The sequence below is a fragment of the Papio anubis genome, chromosome 11, assembly GCF_008728515.1.
Source record: "Papio anubis isolate 15944 chromosome 11, Panubis1.0, whole genome shotgun sequence".
Classification (NCBI taxonomy): Eukaryota; Metazoa; Chordata; class Mammalia; order Primates; family Cercopithecidae; genus Papio; species Papio anubis.
In genome coordinates, this window is record NC_044986.1 from 39694224 (window position 1) to 39714615 (window position 20392).

Here is a 20392-nt window from a genome sequence, read left to right on the forward strand (position 1 = left end):
CTAAGGCTCACATATGGTCATATAAGCAGTAAGTCAGAGAGCTGGGATTTGAGCGGGATCTATTTGACTCAAGAGCTCATGTTCCTGATCACTCAGGATATTGCCACATTGGCATTCTGGTTTATAGATGCATCTCAAGTGATTTAATTCAGAATAAATCAATTACTGTGTTAGTTTACTTGGAGTGATCTGATAAAATAACCTCTTCAAACTCCAAAGTTAAAGATTTGACCAAGAGGGTAAACAGTTTCCTTCCTTGGTCAGTCTGGAACCATCACTTGAACCACTACAACTATGTGATAATGCGTAGCACATAGAAACTCAGAAACTCAGAAGCACACTCTCCTTTCCTCCCATGAGTTCACACGAATGTTCCTATACTTTAAATCAGTATTTTCCAAAGTGTGTCACACTCGATTTATGCAAAGTACAGTTTCTTAGTTAGTAATTTAGGGAACTACTGGGTTAAACAAAGTTAAACAGGCTTTTTTTTTTTTTTTTTTTTTTTTTAACTGCAGGACTTCTCAAAGCCATTAATAATTCCCACGAGGGGGAATATAGTATCACAGCACATAGCACATCCTCAACCTTGTTGTCTGTCTCTATATCATTTACATGGGGATTACAGTGTCTTCAGAATGCTTCTCATCATACTCAGAGATTCTCATTGGGGGAAATGAAGCATAAGGAGTTTGTGAGGTTGGTGGTTCCAAGGAGGCTTACTTCGCCATGTGGCTGGAATCCTATGTAAAGATAGAAGCAGGGGAGAGATTGTGGATTATTTAGGAATTTGTAAGTTACTTCCCATGGCTGAATGCTATACTAAGAGAGATGGAGCATCACTGTAGAAAACCAGGAAGGAAGCTTTATTTTCTAGAAGGCACTAGAGAACAGGTGTGACTCATGAAGAAACAGGCAGACGGGGGTGATGGGAGGATGAAAACACATATGCAGCCTAGATTTTTGGGTCTCCGGGTCAACCTAGATATCATTCCACCTTGAGGGAGGGGAATTCCAGGCCAAGTCTTTGCTTGAGGGATACTGCTCTGAGAAGCTGGAGCACCGCTATAGAGCCCTCCCTTCCCTTCCCCTCCCCTCTCCTCTCTGTCCATGCAGGTGATAGCCAGCCTCTGACCTCAGTTATAAGCTGCCATTCCCAGAAGCTATCCATAAATTGCAGAGCCCAGAAATACTAGGTAGGGCCAAGGCATAAGCCTCTAAATTTGACGAGCATTTTCCACCTAATGCCTTGGGGTACAGTGCCTTTGGGGAACCCCTTCCCCCAGGGTTAGTAGTTTCTAAAAATGCTTGTTCAGATCCTGATCCCCCCAAGAGTCTTGGGCTTGGGCTAGAGTCCAGCAAAACCTGCCATTTCCCATTTCTTCCTTTCTTTTATTTATTTTTTGCTTTTTGGTCCCCATGAAAATTAAAAGCATTTTTTCTTGCTATGCCCCAGATGAAAATCCAGAGTTTATAAGATAATCTCACAGAATCCTGCATAATGTAAGGGAGTCATGACAGGTAGCCATTGCTAATTTTAGTGGGTTTTTTTTGTTTTTTTTGTTTTTTTATAAAACTTGAGTTCAGTTGTTACATGAATTGCCCAAAAATCCAGCTTGTGAGTGGTCAGCCCCAGAACTGGCAAAAGCTAAGAGAGAACCTGAAGTTTCTAGCTTCTGGCCCAGTCCTCTGTGTTATCCCAAGCTGAGCCTGGGTTATTCTGGGCATGCTCAGTGTCCAAGGGCTGGCATTATTAGCTGCCAATACATCTGAATGGGTTTCAGAAATGTTAAGGAGAAATTCATTCATTAAGAGTGCCTACTATGGGCCAGGCATGGTGGCTCACGCCTGTAATCCCAGCACTTTGGGAGGCCAAGGCGGGTGGATCACGAGGTCAGGAGATCGAGACCATCCTGGCAAACACGGTGAAACCCTGTCTGTACTAAAAATACAAAAAAAAAAAAAAAAAAAAAATTTGCCCGGCGTGGTGGCGGGCGCCTGTAGTCCCAGCTTCTCAGGAGGCTGAGGCAGGAGAATGGCATGAACCCGGGAGGCGACGGAGCTTGCAATGAGCGGAGATCGCGCCACTGCCCTCCAGCCTGGGCGACAGAGCAAGACTCTGTCTCAAAAAAAAAAAAAAAAAAAAAAAAGGGTGCCTACTCTGTGCCAGGCTTTGTTTTCAGCTATACTGATGTTGAAATTTAGTGAACAAGAACAAAGTTTTGTTCATATGGAACACCTAAGAAAGGAGATAAACAATAAGCACAGTAAATGAGTAATGATGCATATGAGAAAGTGATAAAATTGTTATGGTGAAAATCAAACAGGGTTCCAGGATGTGGGTGGGGAAGCTGTAGTGTTACATAGCATATCTTTTTTTTTTTTTTTTGAGACGATGTCTTGCTATGTCGCCCAGGCTAGAGTACAGTGGCATGAACCTCTGCCTCCCGGGTTCAAGCGATTCTTCAGCCTCAGTCTCCCAAGTAGCCAGGATTACAGGCATGTGTCACCATGCCAGCTAATATTTGCATTTTTTAGTAGAGACAGGGTTTCGCCAGGCTGGTCTTGAACTCCTGCCCTCAGGTGATCCACTGGCCTCGGCCTCCCAAAGTGCTAGGATTACAGGTGTGAGCTACTGTGCCTGGCCCACATAGCATATCTTAACTAGACTGTTAGTGATTGTCTCACGTTTTCTGCAAAAGTGGGCAAAACTTTACCCTCCAAGGTGCCCTTGGCTTGGTCATCATCACCCTTTCTCAAGTCTCAATGGTAGCCATTAATTGAGCTCTTAGTCCTCACCATTTATTAGCCCTTTGTGTTAAGTAACACATTTAATTCTCACAGTGAACCCTGTATGGTGTTGTGATTATCCCCCTGCTACAGATGATAAAACACAGGTCAGAAACGTTAAACATTTTGCTTAAAGACACCCTGCTATTGAGAGACAGGGCTGAAATTTAATTGCAGCTCTGACTCCAAAAATCTGCCCTCTGTTACACTCAGCATTTTGAGGCATCCTTTGCAGAGGAGACATATTTCTACACACACACACACACACACACACACACACATACACACACACACACACACACACACACACCCCTACAGGTTTTTTCTCTTCTGGGTAGAGAATGGAGTTGAAGAGTTAGGTAGGAATACCTTACAGGATTCTGACTTTAGAAGGCATCTCCTCCCCAAGCCAGCTGAGCAACCTTCTGATCGTGATTTTAAATTATATCCTATCAAAACCTGGGAGAATCTCCATGTACCTATGTGTCAGAAACTTTATCTTTCATTCCCATTCCATATGAGGGGTGGTGAAATGGGTACAAGCTTTCTTGAGAGGCAAAACAAAATTTTAAGCATGTCTATTCTTTGTACTAGAAATCTTGCTTCTACAATATTATCCAACAGAAACTCTTGCAAAAATATAGACCAAGTGAGGTAAATTTATATGTACTGAAATTGAATTTATTTCACAAAATATTGAGGACAAAAAAGCAAGTTGAGAACAATGGAATCTTATCCTATTGAGGGGAAAAATAATTTTGTAAATATAGGTATATGTTGCATATCCTGTCCAGTGCACACCAAATAATAGTGTATCTCTTACACAGTTCTGTTTTGCTCAACTTTTTTGTAATGCACATATGACAGTACTTTTAAAAATAGATCAAAATGGGCCGTGCACAGTGGCTCACACCTGTAATCCCAGCACTTTGGGAGGCTGAGGAGGGTGGATCACCTGATGTCAGGAGGTGGAGACCAGCCTTGCCAACACGGTGAAATCCCGTCTCTACTAAAAATACAAAAAGAGGCCAGGCGAGGTGGTGGGCACCTGTAATCCCAGCTACTTGGGAGGCTGAGGCACAAGAATCACTTGAACCCAGGAGGCAGAGGTTGCAGTAAGCTGAGATGACACCACTGCATTCCAGCCTGGGCAACAGAGTGAGACGCCGTCTCAAAAAAAAAAAAAAAAAAAAAAATCAAAATGATATCCAAAAAATTCAAGGCAACAAAATCTCAATCTTCTCATGCTCAAAAAACTGGCTCAGCTTTTGGCCTGTTCAGATTTTTTTTCCAATATATATGGTAACATTGTTTTTTTTTAAGTTATTTTAAGTTACAATTAGAGAAGAAAGTAGGAAAAACTTATTTTATCTACTCTATCCATTTTCCTTTGCTTTGAATTAATTTTGTAGACTTTTTTAAAGTATTAGATTCTCAATTGTACATTTAATAGTCCTTTAGTGGTGCAATTCTAATTACATAAAATAAGACAGAGAGAGAAGAACATTGATTTCTTCTTATAGAAGATTCAGAGCTGACTTAAATACACTAAATCTCAGGAAGAGCTGAAAATTGCTTTCAACAGGGAAGCGATGGGTTTAGAAAAAGGTTAGTTAATTGGTGATTTTATCTTATTATCTGTTATTGGTTTTCAAAGTAACAAAATCAATCTCGCAACAAATGTGTCTGGCTTGTCCTGAACTTTACATGAAAAAGATGAGCTCACAAAATCAATGAAGCATATTACTTCTAAGTCAGTACTTAAGAAAGAAAAAAAAAACCCAATATATTCAGACTGAGAGTTAAGACATATTTAGATGAAACAATCTACCAGACAGAAGAGCCTTAGAGCAAAAAGAAAAAAGTTGATAGAATCTTCATTAACAAAAAAACAACTTTTGCTCACTGTGCAAAACGTAGAAAATATAAAGAAGTATAAAGAAGAAAATTTGCGGGAGGCTGAGGCGGGAGAATCGCTTAAACCCGGGAGGCGGAGGTTGTGGTGAGCCGAGATTGCGCCATTGCACTCCAGCCTGGGCAACGAGAGCGAAACTCCATCTCAAAAAAAAAAAAAAAAAAAGAAAATTTAAAATAAGAATCTTATACCCAGAGGTAATCTCTGCTAATACTTTTGTTGTTGCATTTCATATTTATCTATAAATACACGCAATATTCACAAAATTAGGATCAGAGAACACATTCTTTTCTAGCTTAAAAAAACTCTATAATGCACTTTTCCCCCAACTCTGAGGCTATTCTTGTAATATTAGATTTTTGATGGCTCTTTATGTTATATTTACATCTTTTTACCATTATAATAACACTGTGATAAACAATCTTGTAAATATAACTTTATCTGTGCTTACTATGTTAAATAACATTGAAAGAGAAAAATTCCCTACCCGCATGGGGAAATTTCCAGGGAGCAGCATTTTCTCATCTATTCCTTTTATAGCACATTAACTAACTGTTTTATCAATACTCACTGATCACTCATCTATTTCTGATTACATTGGGTAAAAAAGAATATGTGAGTCAAAATTCATATGGTAAGTTGTAAGAGTATGTTGTCTCATATAGGGGAAGATGGCATCACTGACTCAAAGTTTACAAGAGGGGGAACTCTGGAGTGTTTTTGGTGACAATCTGATGCCCTCTTACCCAGCAGCATAGTCCTGAGGTATGGCTGACCTTCTAGATATGGAATGGTTTCAAAACTCAGCCTAAGCAGGCAATCTGAGCTCCAAAGTCTGACCTGGGTGAACTATTTAAACTACACTAATTATTCTGAAAGGATTCTGTGTCTCTGTTTTATAACAATCAACAACCATCATCATAAATAAATTATAATATTATTTAACATATAATAATATAACATCCCAGTACTTACAGTGTGCCAGGAATTGCATTAAAGCTCTCTACCAAGATCTCACTCTATCCTCACAACCACTCTATGTAGACAGCACAGCACCCCATGCTGTTATTATTCCCATTAGCAGATGGGGACACAATTAAAGAACTTGCTCAACATCACACTGAGATAAGTAATGGAACCAGTGCCACATCGGTCCAACACCAAAGTCCAGCATCTTGAAATCACCAGCCTACACTGACTCGAAGGTTTTCTTCCTTTTAGTCTCAGTACACAAATGACAATCAGAGGGTGAAAGAGGCAGGACTCAGGCTGAATGCCTGAATTGGAAGGAACTACAGGGAGAGCTGGGATGAATTTTCCACACTTTACACATCAGAAAACCATGCCTCTGAGCTTCTTGCCCAAGCTTCTTGCCCAGGGTCACAGAGCTGATTAGTGGCAAAGGTGGACCAGAACTTGGGGACCCTGACTCCCAGTCCAGGGCATTGTCTCCATACTCCACTGCCTCCCTTACTGGTGTGGTTAGGATCTCAGGTGCTGTAAGCTCCTGGGGGCAGCTCCCCCAGAGTAGAAGTAGAGTGGGATCTTGGGACTAATATGTGTGATCGCAGCCCAGATCAGTTGCTGACTTGCTTCATGACCTTGGATATGTTCTAAACAACTATGGATATGTCACAGTGATGATGGGGAAATTAAAACAAGAAAATGCATGTAAATGTTTACTACATATTCAGCCCTCAATAATCAGTCATCTTATTATCATCATTAATTTAACATTTGCAAGAGGAAGAAGGAATTCTGGAGCCTTTCATCTTAGAAGCTTAACCAGGAGACTCAGTCATATTTCCAACCATTTCAGGCTATGGAAACTTTTGCTTTGTTTTTATAACCTGCAACTTGCACCCTTTGGTGTGGTGCCCACAATAATAAAAAGAAAATATTTTTTAAGATCCCAAGTGATACCTCACTACTCTTATAAAAAGAAATGTCTGTATCATCTTGCCACACACTGTACTAATGAATCCCCCCATTGAAAAAAGACCCCGCTCCCCCAAAACACCAAAAAAGGCTGTTCTTAACTCTTCAGCTCTTCCCTCTATGAAAAGAATATGTGTGACACAATAAAATAAAAAAAAGATATATATATATATATGGTCTCTGCTCCCAGTTCCTGACATAGGGCTCCTAAAACTCTAGGAGCATCTTTTTTTCCCTCATCTATGGTCCTAAATCCCTTAGTTTCCTAGTGATAGGAGTGTCTTTTGTTCTAATGAGGTAACTCTTGGTGGGCTCCTGGATAGCTTCAAGATGAGGGCTGCGCACCAGAAAAACCAAGGCATGATTACAAGCTTGAAACTTTAAGCCCCACCCACCATCCTCTGGGGAGGGGAAAGGAACTGAAGACTGACTAAATTAATCACGCTGAGGTGATGAAGCCTCAATAAAAATTCCTCAACTATGAGGTACACAGAGCTTCTGGGTGAATGAACACAAGGAGGTGCTGGGAAGGTGGTCATCCAGAGAGGGTATGGAATCTCCACACCTCTTTCCCCACACGTTGCTCTATGCACCCCTTCATCTGGCTGTTCATTTGCATCCTTTATCATAAACTGGTAAAGTAAGTAAAGTGTTTCCCTGAGTTCTATGAGCCCATTAGAGCAAATGATTGAACCTCAGAAGAGAGTCATGAAGACCCCCATTTGTAGCCAATTTGGTCAGAAATACCAAAGGCCCAGGACTTGTGATTGGTGTCTGACGTGGGAGCAGTCCTGTGGCACTGAGCCCCTACTTAACCCGTGGTGTCTGATGCTAGCTCCGGGTGGAAAATGTCAGAATTGTGTTATAAAACACCCAGTTGGTGTCAGGAGAGACGGAGAATAGATTGTTGGTGTGGAAAACCCCCACACATTTGGTGTCGGAAGTGTGAGTGTAGAGGAAACAGTTTTTTTTTTTTTCTGTTAATATTCACATCCCTTCCACTGTGGCATTATTATCACACCCCATCAAGATGTCAGAACATTCTCAGAGTTAAATTCTTTCATGCTAAAACACTGCTGAGCTATTTATGTCCATTCTTTTTTTAAACTGAGATATAATTCACATGCCGTAACATTTATTTTCTAGGCTGGGCACAGTAGCTCGCATCTATAATCCCAGCACTTTGAGAGGCTGGGGTGGGAGGGGCACCTGAGCCCAGGAGTTTGAGACTGCAGTGGGCTATGATTGCGCCACTGCACTCCAGCCTGGGCGACAGAGTGAGACCCTGTCTCTCTCTCTTTTTTTTTTTGACTTTCTAAAGTGTATAGTTTAAAGTATACAATTTGTGCTCACTTCAGCAGCATATATACTAAAATTGGAATGATACAGAAAAGATTAGCATGGCCCCTGCGCAAGGATGACATAAACATTTGTGAAGCATTCTGTATTTTTTTAAAAACAAGAACAAAAAAAATAAAGTGTACAATTCAGTGGTTTTTAGTATATTCAGAGTTATGTAACTATCACCATAATCAATTTCAGAATGTAGATCACCTCCTAAAACATGTTAGCCTGTATATGTTGGCCATCACTCCATTCCCCCAGTCCCTCTCACCCAGGCCCTGACAACTACCAGTCTACCTTCTATCCCTAAGGATTTGCCCCATGCTGGACATTTCATATAATGGGATCATAGAATATGTGGCCTTTTGTGTCTGGCTTCTTTCCCTCAGCATAATGATTTAAAGGTTTATCAGTGTTGTAATATGTATGACTATTTCATTTCTTTTTAATAACTGAATAATATTCCATTGTATGTATACACCACATTTTGTTTATTCATCAGTTGATGGACATTTAGATTGTCCACATTTTTGGGCTGTTATGAATAATGTTGTTATGAGCATTTGGATAAAATTTTTGTGTGAATGTATATTTTCACTTCTCTTGGACATATAACTAGCAGTGGATTGTTGGATCATATGGTAACTCCTATGTTTAGCATTTGGAAGACATTCCAATTGTTTCCTACAGGGGTTGTACCAATTTAAGTTCCCACCAGCAATGTTTGGGGCTTCAATTTCCCCACATCCTTGTCAACACTAGTTTTCTTTTTACTTTTTTTTCCCAATTATCTATCCTAGTGGGTGAAGTGGTACCTTATAGTTTTAAATATATATATATATATAGTTTTAAATATATATATATTAAGTATATAATTTGAAATACATATAAATATATAGTTTTAAATATATAGTTATATATTTATATAAATAGATAAATAAATATAAATAGATATAGATATAGATATAGATATATATAGAGAGACAGGGGTCTTGCAATGTTGACTAGGCTGGGCTTGAACTCCTGGCCTCAAGCAATCTTCCCACCTTGGCCTCCTAAAGTGTTGGGATTAGAGGCATAAGTCACCATGCCCGTCCTGTACTTTGTGGTTTTGATGTTAATGTTCCTAATGACTAATGATGCTGTGCATCTTTTTATGTGCTTAATGGCCATTTGTACATTTTCTTTAGAGAAACGCCTATTCAAGTCCTTTGCCCATTTTTGAATTGTGTTGTTGGGTTTTTTGTTGTTGAATTTTAGTTCTCTATATATTCTGGCTATTAATCTCTTATTATAGATGTGATTTGCAAATATTTTCTCCCATTCTGTAGGTTGCCTTTTTACTCTGTTGATAGTGTCCTTTGATGCAGAAAAGTTTTTAATTCCAATTTATCTATTTTTTTCGTTTCTTACCTGTACCTTTGGTATATATCCAAATCATTGCCAGACCCAATATCGTGAAGCTTTTCCTCTACATTTTCTATGAATTTTATAGTTCTAGGCCTTCTGTGTAGGTCTTTGATTCATTCTGAGTTAACTTTTATACATGGTGCAAGGTAAGGGTCCAACTTCATTGTTTGGCATGTGGATATCCAGTTTCCCCAGCACCATTTACTGGAAGGCTTGTTCCTTCCCCACCGAATGGTTTCGGCGTCTTTGTTGAAAATTATTTGACCATATATGTTAGGGTTTATTTTTGGGCTCTGTGTTCTATTCCATCGGTCTTTATGTCTGTCTTTATGCCTGTATCACAATATTTTGGTTACTACAGCTCTGTAGTAAGTTTTGAAATGAGAAATCTTTAAAAAAATTATTTTGGCTATTCTGGGTTCCCTGTTCATTCCTGCAAAAAAGACAGGTTGAATTCTATACAGATTGTACTTAATCTACAGATTGCTTTGCAAATATATTGCCATTCGAACAATGCTAAATCTTCCATTTCATGAATACAGGATGTCTTTCCATTCGTTTAGGTCTAACTGCCCTGGCTAGAACTGACAGTACATCATTTTTGGTTCTTGACCTTAGGTGGAAAGTTTTTAGTCTTTCACCAGTATGTGTGATGTTAGCTGTGGGCTTTGCATAGATGCACTTTATCAGGTTGGGGAAGTTCCTTTCTATTTCTATTTTGTTGAGTGTTTTTTTCATAAAAAGATGTTGGATTTTGTGAAATGGGTTTTCTATGTCTATTGAGATGTCCATGTGGTTTTTGTCCATTGTTCTAGTAATGTGATATATTGCATTGATTGATTTTCATGTTTAACTCTACATTCATTTCTATATGAATATATTCCATGTTTAAGTATGGTCTAACTGAGAAGGGCTTTGTACAAGACCAACAGACATTTACTGTCGTTTTGCAATTCTGGCTCTAACTTGGACCTGTATTTTGGACAAGAACAGATGGTAAATTGCAACGTGACTGTAACCATGACTTCATATGATAAACAATCTGATATTTTTAAAAATTATGTTTGTTTCAAAGAAAGAAAATCTATATATATTTTGAAAGTAATGTTGAACATGCACCTTTTATTGTTGTTTGTTATTATAATCACATTTTCAACCTTTGATGATACGAGTATCAATTAAAATAGCTCTATGACCTAAAATCAGTGCATGATATTTCTGATTTTGAACATACTATTGCAGAAATAACCTGTACCAGACTTTGGGTAGGTCAAGTCACTTAAGTTAATGAGAAAAACACATATGGACTTGGAATTTTTTTCCCCTATAAAAGGCAGCAGTAATAATGATACTGATAAAATTATTTGCTAACATTTACAGAATGTGCTGCTTAGCTATCTAAGTATATTACTTGAAAATTCTTATTTAAGTATCTTATTCAATTCTATCAGCAACTCCGTGGCTGATGTACAATTAGTATTCCATTTTATAGATGAGGAAACTCAGAGATGTTAAGTAACTTGTCCAAATATTCACAGGTAGTTAATTAATGAGGCCAGAATTCTGAATCACATGCGGGTGACTCCAAAGCCCAGGCTTTTAACCATTTGCTGTAGTTTGGGTACCAGAGTTTAAATTATGAGGGAACTCATAATTGTTCATTTTCCCTTTTCAACTGAAATGGGACCAAAACCTAGAAGGTCATAGATTTGCAGCGTTCCACTTGTTGAGCAAATGTTATTACACATTTAGTACTCATTGTGTACTTACTATGTGGATTCCACCTATGCGATGTATCTAATCTAGCAATAAACAAGGTTGTATAGGAACTGTTTTCTATTTAACTATGCAGTTAATAAGTTTTTAAGCTACGTTTGATGATTTAAGTAGAAAATCTTTATTGACAAAGTCAAACCCACTTCTGCTGTCCAGAAGCTCTTTAGTTTAATTAAGTCCTATTTGTCTATTTTTGTTTTTGTTGCATTTGCTTTTGAGGACTTAGTCATAAATTTTTTGCCTAGGCCAACATCCAGGGAGCTTTTCCTAGGTTTTCTTCTAGGACTTATACAGTTTGAGGTCTTACATTTAAGTCTTTAATCCATCTTGAGTTAATTTTTGTATATGGTGAGAGGTAGGGCGTCCAGTTCCATTCTTTTTTATATGGCTAGCCAGTCGAACCCACTTCTCATAGGAACAAAATGACTATGCTAAAGTGTCTAGTGATTCATTTTGGGATACTATGACTGGGTGTGTTAAAATCACCACAGAGTTGTTTTGTGGAGGGGGCTTGGGGAACTACAACTTTAAGCCCAACTCCAAGGATCTTCTTTGAGTCTTGGCTCAGGACACTACCTTATTGTGGCTTTCTTCTTAACTCTCCAGCCATGGTGCTCATTTCTGGCCCCCTTGCAGCCTTTCAGCCTGAAAGTTCTCAGTCCTTTGCACACTGCTCTCTCATCCTAAGAAAGCTCACCTCAAGCTGTAACCATCGCAGTTAAGCACATGGCTTATAAATGTGTGACTCTGGTTTTGACCTCTTGCCCCAATAAAATCCTAATGCCTCTGTTGGCATTCTACTTGAATGTCCCAGCATCTCAAAGTCAAGATATCCAAACTGGATCCAACTTTTCACGTTCTTTTTATAGCACAACCTTCATTTCCCCAGGACCAAAATCTTGGAGGTATTTGTTATTCTTTCATGTCTTGGGCTAAGTTTGCGTCCATTTGCCCACCAATTGTCTTAAGAATTGATCCCTTCATGTATATTCTCATTGCTTTCCCTTGACTTCCACCCAAGTGAGTATTTGCAACAAGCTCCTGATTGTCCTATGCTGTGAAAGACCAAGGGGAGTCCTTATGGAACCCACTATTGGCCAAAGTCCAGGGGATTAGATAGGCTGTTTGGCCTTGTCAGAGATGATTTCCATGATGGCAGTGGGAGGTGGGAGGATGGAGGCCAGCCCAATGAGACACGTAAAGAAAATGCACATGAATGATACAGGTCTGGGGGAGACCTCAAATTTACCTCCTGAGGTCAGTTTCTTTCTGATTTGGTATAAAACAGTTATAGGACATGGAGGAACAGCTGCTGGCCTCTCTCTGGAGAGCCTGAGCAGTACAGACAAAGGAGGTGTTGGCCCCCACAGCTGACCATGGACAGCTCAGACTGCTGGAACCTGGTATCTGTGAACCCCCATGCCCACTGGACTGCTGCCAGCTCTCACTGCGCAAATCAGGGCTGCAGGCCTGAGAGTCCTGGGCACCTTCATTCACTGCACATGCTTCCTCCAACCAGAGGCCTCCCCAGGGCTCCATATCATATAAAGGAGAGTGCTCAGAGGCATGGGCTTTGAAGTAGGATGTACTCAAGTTCAAATCCTTGCTTAGATACTCCCTAGATGCTCAACCCTCTAATTAATCACTCAGAACAGCAGGCCATCTGGTTAACATCCTGTGAACTCCCAGCTAGAATGACTGCAAAACATCATGGAAGATAGGAGATGATACAGCAGAATATCAATTTCCCTAAACTCTTCACAGATGAGATAGCAGAAATGAATTTCCCTAAACTCCTCACAGGTAAACTATCCTATGTGACTGGAACAAATACTTTGGTGTGCCTCTGAGTGGAAGTGGATTGGGATCACTACATCTTCTTCAAACAGTCTGCTAAAACAAGGGAAACTACTAAGCCTAACCACAGGGCCTTGGGCTTGTAGACTGAGGCAGGAAAGTTTTGGGTTCAGGACAACAAAGGATCTGAAGTCACCAGCCGTCTTCTCTCTCCTCAGTCTCCTTCTTAAATAATTGAAATTGTAGGGGCATAAACTTAGCCCCTAAGTCTCAGTTTTCCCATCTTTGAAATGAGGATTATAATTCCACCCTGCCAGGTTGTTTTGAGAAGTACAGAAGACATGCATACAACACTCAGCACAGCGGAGGGGCCATAATGGAAGGCCCGCATGTTTCTGCATGACCTCCACGTAGGTTGTCATATACACCGGGAGTGTGTTAACATCTACTTGTTTATAAGCACATGAAAGTTAGCAATGGAGGGAAATAGGTCATTTATACACATAAGACAGGTGGCTCGTTCACTCCGTTGGAGTCCTAATTACTCACTGGCCAGTTATTTCTTTCAGGGCAATTTCCTTTTTGTCTACAGTTACAGATATAAATATAAAAAAATACAAGAAGATACTACTTTGAGACAGCAGGTGAATCATATCTAATTACTCTGTAGTCCCTTCACCTGAAGGGACCCGATTGCCCAGCCCCTGCTGTCTCTGAAGGAAAAACCATCAACCAGAACTTCCTTCTGGTCACTCTGAGTGGGTTTTATCATTGTTGAATATGGACTCTGGGTGCCAAAGAGAATCTTCAAACATTTTATCAATGGATGGGAATTGGGGGATTTTAAAGTTGACCTTGAAACTGAATGAGACCAAGGGACTCAAAGACAGAAGGCAGAGGAGAAAAGATTAAGGTTGTATAGCCAGAACTAGAACCTAGCTTTTTATCTGGGAATTTTATTTTAAAAAGCGCAGTTTCTATCACTTCTCGGCCTTTTGGCTAAGATCAAGTGTAAAAAACACAGTTTCTGACCCGAAGTCTCATGTGAGGCTTGAGATTCTGATGGTTCTGGGCCCACACTTTTAGTTGCAAGAGGGTTGATGCTGGTAAAGCACTTAGAACAGTTTATGACATGTAGTGCATTATTCAATAAAAGGCAGTTATTATTGCTGTTGTTTTTACTACCTGCAGCGACTGAGCTGCATGTAGCTCTCAGACATTGAGAAATGGCATTTGGGTTTAGAAGTCAGTTTTCTGTGAACTTGATTGGCTCAGATCAGTCAAGGCTCAAAGACTGATTCAAGTAGCCTGTGTGAACTGACCACACCAAGATTTTGAAGTCAAAACCTTGGGCTGCTCTGGCTATGCGGACTGCGCCAAGAGTGCTCAAATGCACTGACTCAGGGGAGGAGTTTAGCAGCGTGGACCCCTTGGCACACATGGGTAGATTTTTTACAGTGGTGCTGTGTCATAGTAAAAATGCCTCCATTCTTAACTGACTCTAATTTTCATTACATTTCATTTTTCTCCCAGTGATGCTAAATCTTCAGGACTAGTCCTTTTACTATAACCAGTGTCAAGGTAGAGTGGAACGAACAGGGCCAAGGGGATTAAAGACTTGGGGTGCTGTGTGAGAGGTTAGAAAGTTCTGGAATAGACATGGCAGCCATGGTAGCCAACTCTTCTCAGACAACTGGTTTAATCTCTCCAAGTCCAGACATTCAGGGCAGAAGCAAGGAAGAGAATAAGCACTGGAGGTCCTACAAGTGGAATCCATTGGCAAGGCTGATGTGTGACCCACTTTTGATAAATGAGGTATGCTTTGCTGAACATATCTGTTTCTGTGTTTTTGTGTGTCTATATATCCTTTCCTTCCTTTTCCCTTTCCTTCCACTTCCTATAGTCCCTTTTCCTACTCTCTCTTCCTTCCATCCTTTCTCTCTTTGCCTTGGAAAGGAAAATTTTGCATTAAAAAATTCCAACTTTTTCATGGTTGAGCTAGAGAAGGAGAAAAGGGATTTATTTGCCTGTGCATGATCCAACTGAGCTAGGGAGGAAGACCAGAGAGAACTTCCAGGGAAGGTGAGAACTGACTGTGGCTGATACACCTTGGAATAGTGATAAGGGCCACGTGTGAATGGAAGAAATGAACCTTGAAGGCAAGGGTTGGGGTAGCTGCTGTCCTGGATCCCTATCCTCCCAAGATTTGCCCTGACCTAGGGCCCAGTGCACCTGCAAACCAGGATGCCCGTTCCAGCTCCATTTCTCAAGGCCCCCTGCATGTTCCCCTCTCCTGCCAAACCTGACCCCTCCAGCTCCCATCCTGAGACACATCCTGCAGCTAAGCCTTTGTTCTTGCCATTTCTGAGTGCCTTCTTTGCTCTATCTCCACTTTCTTTGGACAGTGTACTAATCACTTTATATTCATTAATTTACTTTTTATCCCATTATAATTACCTGAGACAAGTGTCTGCATTGTCCTATTTTACAGATAAGATGATGAAACTTAGAAGAGAGGAGTTAAGTAACTTGCCCCAGATCATGCAGTTTCTATGTGGTTGATCTGGGACTTAGGTCTATCTGTCATCAAACTCCACATTCTTAATCACCAATCTTTGTCTTTTGTGTATCATGCTGCAATGTAACCACTGGTTCATGTCTGTCTCTCTGTTAAGCAAAATCAACTCCTAGAATTAAGAACAGTGCTTCATTTCATTTTTTTCATCCCTAGCTAGAACAGGGGTGGCAGGCATTCTGCAAATGTTTCCTATATTGTGCTACATTCTATTATATTTCCTACAGGTAGACTAGAGGCAGGGTAAGAGCTCCATGATGGTTCAGATCACGCTTCTGTGAGATATGGATTTGTGACCATCTAGGGCTTGGTTCTTGGCTGCTCTGTGCTTTGGTTTCCCATCTCTATGCCCATCTCCATCTGTAACAGACTGTGAATATCAAGGATCCAGGGTATTATTTCATTCTTCTTCAATCCAGTCCCCTCCACTATCACAATATAGTGCCTAGCATAGCGTCCAGTCCACGGCAGGCACTCAATTGACTATTTATTGGATGAATGAATATTCATAATTCTCTAATCTCTAATCTGCCTCCCCCAATTTTTTTTTCTTTCTCTTTCTTTCTTTTCTTTCTTTCTTTCTTTCTTTCTTTCTTTCTTTCTTTCTTTCTTTCCTTCCTTCCTTCCTTCCTTCCTTCCTTCCTTCTTTCTCTTTCTTTCTCTTTCTTTCTTTTTCTTTCTTTCTTTCCTTTCTTTCTCTTTCTTTCTTTCTCTTTCTCTTTCTTTCTTATTCTTTCCTTCCCTCCCTCCCTCTTCCTTCCTTCTTTCTTTCCCTTTCTTTCTTTCTCTCTCCCTCTCTCTCTCTCCCTCCCTTCCTCTCTCTCCTTTCTTTCTCTCTTCTCTCTCTCCTTTCTTTCTCTTCTCTCTCTCCTTTCTTTCTTTTTTTTTTTTTGCAAGGTGTCCCTCTGTTGCCCAGGCTGGAGTGCAGTGGTGCCATCTTGGCTCACTGCAACCTCCACCTCCTGGGTTCAAGTGATTCTCCTGCCTCAGCCTCCCAAGTAGCTGGGATTACAGGCCCCTGCCACCACACCTGGCTGATTTTTGTAGTTTTATTAGAGACAGAGTTTTGCCATGTTGGCCAGGCTGTTCTCACACTCCTGACCTCAGGTGATCCACCTGCCTCAACTTTCCAAAGTGCTGGGATTACAGGTGTGAGCCACCATGCCTGGCTCTGCCTCCTCAACATAAAACAAACAAACAAACAAACAAAAACAAAAAAAAAAAACTGGGAGAAAAAGAGTCTGAAAATGATGTCACTTAACTGTTGGGGGGAGAGAGACACAATGTTTCTCTACATTATGCATATAGAAAACTAAATGATGAGGCTGGAAAGAGTGACAAAGGATACTGAAAACAGAAATAAGGTTGGGAACTTACCAAGACCCTGTCCATGGAAAATGTGAATGCTACCTGGAACCTTTCCAGTCCAGTTCCTGAATCTTTTGTAACAAAAGGTCTAACTTGGGCTTTACTATCCCATTAGCAGGGAAAATATAGTGTGGTATATGTTATAGGTTCAAAACACAATCAATTTGTGGATTTGCCACTGAGGCGTTAAGACATTTGAGAAAAGAACAAAGGAAAGCACAGATAAAGCGTCATCAGACTTTAAGCTAGGCAGCCAAAACAAGACATTAACCCACTCAAAGACCCTTGAGGCCTCCAGCCTTTCCCCTTGGATAACTCTGAAAGGCGTCCAGTGAGTTCCAATTTGGTCAGGGGTTTGTTTATTCTGCTTGGTTCAAGTCAGGGCTACGAATCCCTAATGGTTTTCATGTCCCTAAAGGTTTTCCACATTTGGGCAAGATCTATGTTTTACGTAAGCCTGGAGAAGGCCTTGCTCCCAGTTGCTCTGGCTGTGCCAACTGCGCTGAGAGCACTCCAATGCACTGACTCGGGGGAGGAGTTTAGCAGCACAGACCCTTGGCACAAGGCGGGAGATTTTTTTACAATGGTGCTGTGTCGTAGTAAAAATGCCTCTGTTCTTAACCGACTCTAATTTTTATTACATTTCATTTTTCTCCCAGTGATGCTAAATTTTCAAGACTAGTCCTTTTACTGTAACCAGTGTCTCGTGCCAATGAAAACTAAGTGGGCCCATGCTGGCTTCTGGCCCTCTATTTTGAGTGCACCCAATTCCTAATCCAGGGAAAAGCATTCAGGTTTGTAAGTGCCACTCTCCTTCCTATAGAGGGTGCTTCCAGGCTATTGGTCCTAATGTGCCACAGTTCAAAATTCAACCTGCTTAAGGGTCTGCAATGGCTCTCTAATGCTTTAGGTTCAAATTTTCACCCTCATTCTCCAAATTGTAACCACAGCTACCAAATGAACCTTACCTCTCACTATGTCTACTGCATCATTTCTTCATTGTCTTACAGTTGCTGCACACATTCTCTCCTTGGCACTATCTTACTTGCTTTCCCTGCTTGGAATGCTTCCTGTATTTCCCAGGAAGAATCCAGCCAGATGTTCACAGATGACCTGTCTGTTTACAGCCCTTCTCCCTTTTGTCCCAACTCCCAGTTCAGCCTCATAAATCCTTGAACTGAAGTGCCCCAAAGCTTGTGTGAATCTCAGAATACAACTCCAGGGTCCAAAATGGAGATGCCTGCAGGACTAAGCAGGTAAATGAGGCTAGAGCTGAGTGGGACACCACCTGGAGGTGGGGCCAGGTGTGTGGTAAAGAGCTGGTGTATCTCATCTTGGGGGGGTTAGCATGGGTCAGTGTCAGCCCATGGGCCAAGGGAGAACAGTGGCCCAGGGTTGCCAGAGAAGCCAGAACATTTTAATGCAAGATTCCCAATTTTTAAAGTACTGCAGCTATCAAAGAAAAACACACATGGCTTGGATTTGGCCCATGAAGAAGGAATTTGTGTTCCTGCAGTATAAGTAAAACACTGCTATGACTCATAGTCATCAGTGAGTGTGGCATGGGGTAGGGGGAGCATTACCAGTCCACCTGGGCCTAGAGGGGACAGGTCTTAATTCCCCTTTGTAGTTTACACCACAAGCTTCCTTCAAAGTCCAACTTCTTGAAATACAGTTCCCAGAAAGTAGAGAGAGCTAGGTTACTAGCCATTATTCCTTTCTCCAACTCCTCAAAACAATTAAAGAGCAATTCATCTAACACCATCTCGGTTTTTATTTCAGAATAATCATTTATTTTCAAGTTCAATATCCATGACTATTTCAAATGTAAATATTTTAATTTGGGGTACAATGAGGGCTGGAAGGGGTGGTGCCTGTGGGGGCATCCCTGCTTTATTTTGATGAGAATCATCCTTTTGAAATATAAGTCTTATTGTGTCACTACTTCTGCTTAAAACCCTCTGATGGCTTCCCATTGCTTCTAGAGCCCTTAACAAGAGCCTGTGTTACCTGGCAGTTTGTTTTGCCTCTCTCTGTTTTGCCTCTCTCTCTTTTTCATAAGCAAAAATATAAGGCTTAAATTAGATAATACTTTAAAAACACTTGTCACAGTGCCCAGCTCACAGCAAGTGCCCAAATACCTGTTAGTGCTTGTCATTCCGACTTCTCCAGACTTTATTGGCATAAGGAACCCTCCAGCTCACCACTCTCCACCCAGACTTCAAACTTGCCATACTCCCTGCTGCCACTGGGCCTTTGCACATATGATTGCTTCTGCCCAGACACTCTTCCAGACCCTCTTCTCTTAGTTACCATTGATTTGACCACTTCTCTGCCTGGGTCCAATCAATGGCTTCTTTTGCAGAGTGAAATATGTTCTATTTGGCCCATCAGCTAATAGGAGCTGCTTCTTTTCCCATTTATTGACTGTGCTATGAATATGTAACCATCAGGGGGAAGACTCCCAACTACCCTCATAGGTGTCTATATCAAAGAATGGAAGGATATCATTTCCACAGACATCTCCAAAATCACCGGAGGTCGCTAGGGCAAGGGGGCAACAGGTATGTGGGAAAATGATCAATTCTGTAGTCAAATGGACCTCCATTCAAATCTAAGGTTTCATGTTATATTCTGTGTACACACACACACACACACACACTCCTGGTATAAGTCAGTACACAGGATTCCTGAGTGGGAGATAATACTGGAGTGTTTCCTACTAGTTAAGAACATGGCTTTGGGAATCAGAGAGGCTTGGGACCAAATACTGGCTTTGCTCATACAAGCTGGTCAACCCTAGTTAAGGATTTTGGTTCTAGACTTGGTAGTCTATCTGCCCAGATCTTGTGAGTTGCTAGGGTCTCTGAAACTTGTTATACTCTCCCTTACCCTCCATGTTCCCAGATCATCCACAACAATATCGATTTGAAATGGATTTTAGATGAGTCTGCTTATTGATGCCAAAATGTGTGTCTGAGTATAAACAGGGACAAAATACCTGCTACTGTCACACAGGATGTTTCTGGTGACTGTAAAATTCAAAGGTAGATCCTTAGTAGTGTTTGAGCATACATTTGTTCAAGGAATCACTTGTGACTTTAACATTATAGAGAATTTCTTTTAAAGTTTGTTGCCACAATGAAATATGAAGTTAAAAAGACAAAATACCAAATATATACTTCCAGTTGACAAAACATGTTAGACTTTCCTGATGATAGCATAATATCTGTAATTAGAATTCAGTCTACCAAAATCTAAACACCCTTAAAAATATCTTTTTATTATTTTAACTGTACTAATTTATTCACTATTTCTTGGTTTGAAGACTCAATTCCAGTAGAAGTTTAAATTATGACTCAGACTATGGTGAGATCTTCTCTTTTTTGTCCTCTTAAATATTTGCTACTGACCCACATGTTATTATAAACAGATTATAAGCATTTCATTATGTACTATAAATTTTCCCAAGAGCAAGA

The 20392-nt window shown here is 40.6% G+C and overlaps 1 protein-coding gene and 1 non-coding gene across 4 annotated transcripts in view; one reads left to right on the plus strand and one right to left on the minus strand.

Annotated features, from left to right (window-relative positions):
• The window catches only part of PLCE1 (phospholipase C epsilon 1), a 244293-nt gene that overhangs the window by 161740 nt on the left and 62161 nt on the right, over positions 1-20392 (minus strand). The gene's annotated exons all lie outside the window — the stretch shown is intronic.
• On the plus strand, positions 7989-8095 carry LOC116269648. The gene has a single exon (XR_004177255.1). It is a non-coding gene; the product is annotated as a U6 spliceosomal RNA (small nuclear RNA).